We start from the raw sequence: 6,688 nt of genomic DNA, 5'->3' as shown, positions 1-6,688 counted from the left end.
AAGCCTAGCCCTCTGTGGACACCCAGAAAATTGCTGAGAGGAATGGCTAGCCATACACAGAGGGAGGGAGAGCTCCCAATTCCTCTGCAGACCACTTCTCCCCTTTCCGTCTATTGGTCATGTGTGAACCATTAAGAAGAATTTCTTGAGATTCTAGTCCATTTCTGAGGTGACTCTTTCAAGCTACTTAGAAAGGTAGGCAGGCACATAACAATAGAAGACAGAATTTGATTACATATTGATTAGAAAGGCCAAGTCACAGTGAGTGGGGGTGACAGAGAAAGCTTCACAGGGAGTGGGAATCTACGAACATCAAAAGGGTTGCTGTGGTGACACTTCCTTTAGCCTTTCGTTAAAAGGTCACACACAGGTAAAACATACCCCCAAACTGCTTAGCCTGAGTCAGGAACTGAGTTGTCTGTCTTACACAATCCTAATAAGCGCTAACCCAGACTAAGAGTGTTCACTATTTTTCACTGAAAATTGAGCTACTCTAGGTGGCTTTTGTGCGTGCTCACTAATCCTTCAAAACAAGGTTTCAAAAAGAGGAAATAATTTTAGTTGACTTAAAATAAAAATACTGTGTAACTCTCCTACTTGTGATTTTCTCAAAGTAGGCAAATCAGTCTTATTGTTGGTCTAGAATATACATACGAGGGTGTTGTTCCCCAGAGAGGCTCTGGGGGTGATAGCAGGTGGTGCCCACAGAGGAGCCCATGGCCGTGGGTTTCAGGATTCTAGATCTTTTAGTATGATTGCTCGGACTGTGAGTTTCCCAGATGAGGGCGAAGTGTGCAGTCCTCTAGATATGTGCCCACAGATGACCCTTTCCTGAACCATGCTCCGGACTGCTCTGAAAACTACTTAGGGAAACAGAAGAGCCTTCTCTGAATTTGTAAATGTATCTTTGTAGATTTTGATGATAAGTTGTTTTTTGTAACTAATTTCACTTAGAACTTTTGAGAATATGATTTCTCAACTATTCCACACTTAGAAAAACATATCCTCCACCTCTCGTAATCCAAGTAAATTGTAGTTACTTCCTCAGAGATAATATTCAACATTTGCTCCCTAATGGACTGCTTCATAAGTGGTAGAAATGTCTGCTTGAAACAATGATTATAGCTAGAAAAAGTAGCCTTTTTTAATTAAAGAAACTCGGAGTCCTATTTTTGATTCTGCCTCCTGATAAGAGTCAAAGGGGAAAGGAAATCTGTCCTCTCCCTCCTGAGAAAATGCAAAGTCACATTTGTTTATTTTTTTGAGACTCTGCAAAACACTTACTTTTACATTAGAAAGAACTCAACTTTGTACTGAGAAGTCTCTGCGATCCCTGCTGATAGGCCCTCTCCTTGACCTTATCAAACCTAATTCCACTCTGGAATGTGGGAGTGAAGAATTTACTTTAACAATAGGGAGACAGAATTCTGATAATATGCTCCCCCCACTTTTTAAAAAATATTCTTCTCTCATACATTATGTCCTGACCGCAGTTTCCCCTCCCTCCACTCCTCCCAATCCCTCCCCCACCTCCCCTCTCCCCTGCACTGGAATATGCAGCAGGGATTGTGTTTCCGTTGTTGGCCAGGGATCCACGGGGATAGGTTAGCTTTAAGCAACAAGACCTGAGGGGTAAGACAAAAGTTCTACTAGAAATAGGCCTTAGGGTTGAAGGGAGAAAAGAAGGGAAGAAGGAGAAAAGGGAGGAAGGGAGGGAGGGAGGGAGGGAGGGAGGGAGGGAGGGAGGAAGGGAGGAAGGAAGGAAACCTTATAGCCCAGGCTGGCCTAGGGTTTGAAATACTTCTTCTCAGACTGCTAAATCCTAGATTTACAAACTCATTCATTCTATCTTTTTTTAAAGATATTTATTTATTTATTATGTATACAAATTCTGTCTGTGTCTATGCCTGCAGGCCAGAAGAGGGCACCAGACCCCATTACAGATGGTTGTGAGCCATCATGTAGTTGCTGGGAATTGAACTCAGGACCTTTGGAAGAGCAGGCAATGCTCTTAACCTCTGAGCCATCTCTCCAGCCCCGTTCATTCTATCTTACCTGCAGTAGAAAAGGCAGTTCTCTAAGTACCTCAGGCTATTTTTATCAGAAGAGAGGCATTGATTCTCTATTTCCTCTACTTGCCCTACCCACTGGTTCCCACTCTCTCTCATATATCCTATTTTGTCATAGAATTGTAAATTTACTATACAATTTTATTGATTGATTGGTTGTAAGGTTTCTGTGTAGCTTTGGAGCCTGTCCTGGAACTAGCTCTTGTAGACCAGGCTGGCCTCGAACTCACAGAGATCCACCTGCTCTGCCTCCCGAGTGCTGGGATTAAAGGCATGTGCCACCACCGCCCAGCACAATTTTATTTTTAAAGAAGTGTTTTGTTTTGTTTTGCCAAGTGCAGTGGCACATACCTTTAATCCCAGCACTCAGAGGAAAAAGCCATTTAGAGGAAAAGGATCTCATGAGTTCAAGGCCAGCCTGATCTACAAAGTGAGTTTCAGAAAGCCAGGACTGTTAGACAGAGAAACCCTGTCTTGAAAACAAAACAAAAAGTTTTTTTTCCCTCATTGATATTTTACAACACATTCACTTAATAATTGTAAAATATAGCCTGGTGGCGGCGGCGGCAGTGCACACTTTTAATCCCAGCATTTGGGAGGCAGAGGCAGGTGAATCTCTGAGTTTGAGGCCAGCCTGGTCCACAGAGTGAGTTACAGAGCAGCCAGGGCTCCAGAGAGAAACCCTGTCTCAACACCTTCCCAAATGACCTCTTCAGGAAAGTACCACACAGGTGGAAGGCTGAAGTAGGAGGTAAAATATGCCATATTCCATGTGAATGTATTTCCAGGTAGAGTCAATTGAAAGGTCAATTCTTTGAGGCAGGAGTGGAAGTTTGAAGGAATCCAGGAAGGGTCACACAGAGAGTTTGCAGTTCTGAACTAAGACAGAGTTCCAGACTTTAAACAGAAAGAGTGAGGAGGTGACACAGGCCTCCATCCCACTATGTAAGAGATGGAAGGACAACAAAGTTACATAGTGAGTTCCAGGCCAGTATGGGCCACATAGTAAAACCTGTTTCAGAAAAATTAAAAAGAAGAAATTCAGTTGTCTTAAGAATTTAAACATGTTACCCAGGCATAGTGGTACACACTTTTAATCCCAGAACTAGGGAAGCAGGCAGGAGGATCTCTAAGTTTGAGGCAAACCTGGTCTACAGAGTGAGTTCCAGGACAGCCGCAATATACAGAGAAACCCTGTCAAGAAGAAGAGAAAGGAAGAGGAGGAAGAGGAGGAAGAGGAGGAAGAGGAGGAAGAGGAGGAGGAGGAGGAGGAGGAGGAGGAGGAGGAGAAAAAGAAGAAGGAGAAGGAGAAGGAGGAGGAGGAGAAGGAGAAGGAGAAGGAGGAGAAGAAGAAGAAGGAGAAGGAGAAGGAGAAGGAGAAGGAGAAGAAGAAGAAAGCAGCCTGAGGTGTATGCACTATGTCTGGCTGAAATGAAAACTTTTTGAAAAGGATTCATTTATTTATTGTATGTATATGAGTTCTCTATCTGCAGAACAACTTTACGTGAGAAGAGGGTACCAGGTCACTATAGATCACTTAGGCTAGAAGAGGGCAATCAGACCCTGGAACTGGAGTTACAACAGTTGTACGCTATCATTCAGGTGCTGGCAATCAAACCTGGATCCTGTGGAAGAGTATCAAGTGCTCTTGACCACTGAGCCATCTCTCCAGCTCCATCCAGAATATCATCCTGAACGTGTGATCCTCCTGCCTCCACCTTCTAAGAACTAGACTTAAAGGTGTGAACTACCACACCTGGTTTATGTAGTATTAGGGATCAAACATAGGCCTTCCCAAATGCAAGGCAAGCACTCAACCAATTGAGCTATGCCAGGCAGGATCGCCCCCACCCAGTGCTAGCTGCCATATAAGAGCCTCGGCAGGTCAGGCAAGCATTCTAGCATCAGCCAAATCTTCCCTCAGTTATTTTTGAGATGGGGTCTTAGTAGTTGTCTTTACTGGCTTGGAACACTATGTAGCCTGGGTTAGCCTTGAACTTGTGGTCCTCCTGCTCCAGCAACTCAAGTACTAGGAGTATGGATATGCAACAGCAACCTTGGCTACTAGTCACCTGTTTTTTTGTTTTTGTTTTTTTTTAAATTTCTAGGGGCATTCTGATGTTCACATTACTTTGTTTTTCTGACAACCTGCCCTTGTTACTCTTCAATTTCACTAAAATGTAGAGAGCCTTTAAAAAGGTTTTCTCCTTGTCGGCACATTGGCTGCCTTTCCGGGTAAACTATTGTAACTTATTCTTCTTTGCAATGGTTTTGCTCCTTAATTAGTGATAGATTTTATCTGCTTATATTTGTGAACTCTGGGTTTTATAATTATTGCATTTTTCCCTCTGATTTTGTTGAAGTTCTACAAACAATTGTAGTTACTATCTTTGAAACTTAAACAGGGGACAAATATATGTTTATAAATACCAAGAAAAATTATATTCCTTATGCTTTGTTCTCTTTGCCAAATGCGGTAGACTAAATAGTTTTAATTCCCCTTCCCAGGGACTGATAATATTTTTTTCTTTAATATACAGCATAACTTTTATTGTAATACTTTTTGTATATTCTAGCACTTTCAACATTTATGTTAAATGCTATCAGCCATGCAGTGGTGGTGCACACCTTTTCTCCCAGAACTTGGGAGGCAGAGGGAGGCAGATCTCTGAGTCTGAGACCACCCAGGTCTACAGGGTGAGTCCCAGGACAGCCAAGGGCTACACAGCGAAACCCTGTCTCAAAAAACAAAAAAGTTTTTAAGACAGTTAATGATTATACAGAGTTTACTCCAGTGTTTTGTATGTGTTCCCCCTCTTTATCAAGACCTTAGTTTTATGAGTCTGGCATCAAACGTCTGATTTCTCTGCCTCAATCTCCCCAGTGTTAGGATCGCAAGGGTGTGCCACAGTGCCTGACTTGTTTTTTGGTCTTCTATTATTATTAATAATATTATTTTTAGCATAGTGTCTTACTCTGTAACCTAGACTGGCCAGAACGTGGGATCATTCTGCTCCTGCCTTCTGTGATCCAGCGTTACAGATTTATGCCCCCATTTTTGTTTTGCAATCTCTCCTTTTTAGTGGCAGGGTTCCTCATTCATGAACATGCAACTCTAATAACCACATGCCCGGGAAAAGCTTCCTCCTCTCAGTCCTGTGGCGTTTGGTGATTGTCTCCAATTAATTTTGGAGGGGGCACATTTAAACCCTAGAAATCTGGTCCAATCTCCAGGACAAAGGTAAGGAGATTACAGTCCCTCAACATGGGAGAATGCTGCCTGTAGGCAGCAGCAAGCAGTGGGCTGCTGGGGACGCAGCCATGCTTCAGCTTTTCCTCCCAACATCGTCCTCATGTGATGTTGCAGCTGAGATGCCGATGACCTGATCATATTTTCTTACACATAAGCTTTTGCTGGGGGGAGGGAGAACAGCAGCTTGTGTGATCTTATTCTTTATCTTCAAAATCTGAAAAAGTCACAGGATTTAAGTGTAATTAATTTGTAAGAAATCTAGCTCTATCATCTTGAATATATAAATTTTTATCTCAGAAAATATTTCTTCTATTGTTTATGTCCATATTGTTTCTCCTTAATTCCATTTCCCTCTAGGTATAATTGGCATTTAATACAATCTCCCCTTTAAAGTATCCACTCTACTGGTTTCTGCTGTATTTATGGAATGGCACACCTTCATCAACTCTATTTTAGAACATTTTACTATCTAAAAAAGAAACCTGCACTCATCCGTACTCATTCCTCATTGATTCTGAAACCCCCAAGCCTAAAGCATCAACCGATCTAATACCTATCTCTAGAAGTGTCTACTCCCGGTGTTTCATATAAGTAGAATCACAGGATGCCTGGCCTTTTATTTTATTTGGAAAAGATTGTTTTAGATTTCTCCATGTTGGAGCATGTATTTGTGTTTTGCTTTTGTTATTGCCTAATGGTTACCTCTCATTTTCTCCATTCATCAGATGGCGAGCCTTGCTGCAATGAAATTTGTGTCTGTGCTTTTTGCATCAGAATAATACTCTGTGGAGAGATTTTTATAGTTTCAGCTTGACATGTCAGCCTGGGATCTAGTTTGGGTTAATTCATATAGCTACTATAAGGTAGGTGCCCAACCTCATTCTTTTTATAGGCGCATTCAGATCCCAGTACCTTTTACTGAAAAGACTATTGTTTTTCCACCACATTATTTCAATATTATTGTTGAGACTTAACTGACCACAAATGCATGGGTTTGTTTCTAGACTATTAATTCTGTTCTATTGATCTATATCTCTCCTTATGCCCCACTATGGTCTTTATTTCTTGTTGCTTTGTAATGAGATTTAAAACCACTGTAGTCCACTTTGTTCTTTTTTTTCTTTTTATCTTTTTTTCCAAGCTTATTTTGACTCTTCTGGGCCCCTTATGTTGCTTATGAATTATAAGACCAACTTGTCAGAAGACCAACTACAGAAGCAATGAGGTTTTCATAGGGACTCCATTGACTCTATAGGTTAGTTAGGGAAGTAGCAATGACAAATCTTCAAATCCTGCAGCATAGGCTGTCTTTCCATTTACTTATCTTCTTTTTAGTATGCCTTATAGTTTACAGTATATAGCACTT

This window comes from Microtus pennsylvanicus, chromosome 4 (assembly GCF_037038515.1).
Source record: "Microtus pennsylvanicus isolate mMicPen1 chromosome 4, mMicPen1.hap1, whole genome shotgun sequence".
Classification (NCBI taxonomy): domain Eukaryota; kingdom Metazoa; phylum Chordata; class Mammalia; order Rodentia; family Cricetidae; genus Microtus; species Microtus pennsylvanicus.
Note: the sequence above shows the minus strand (reverse complement) of the source record.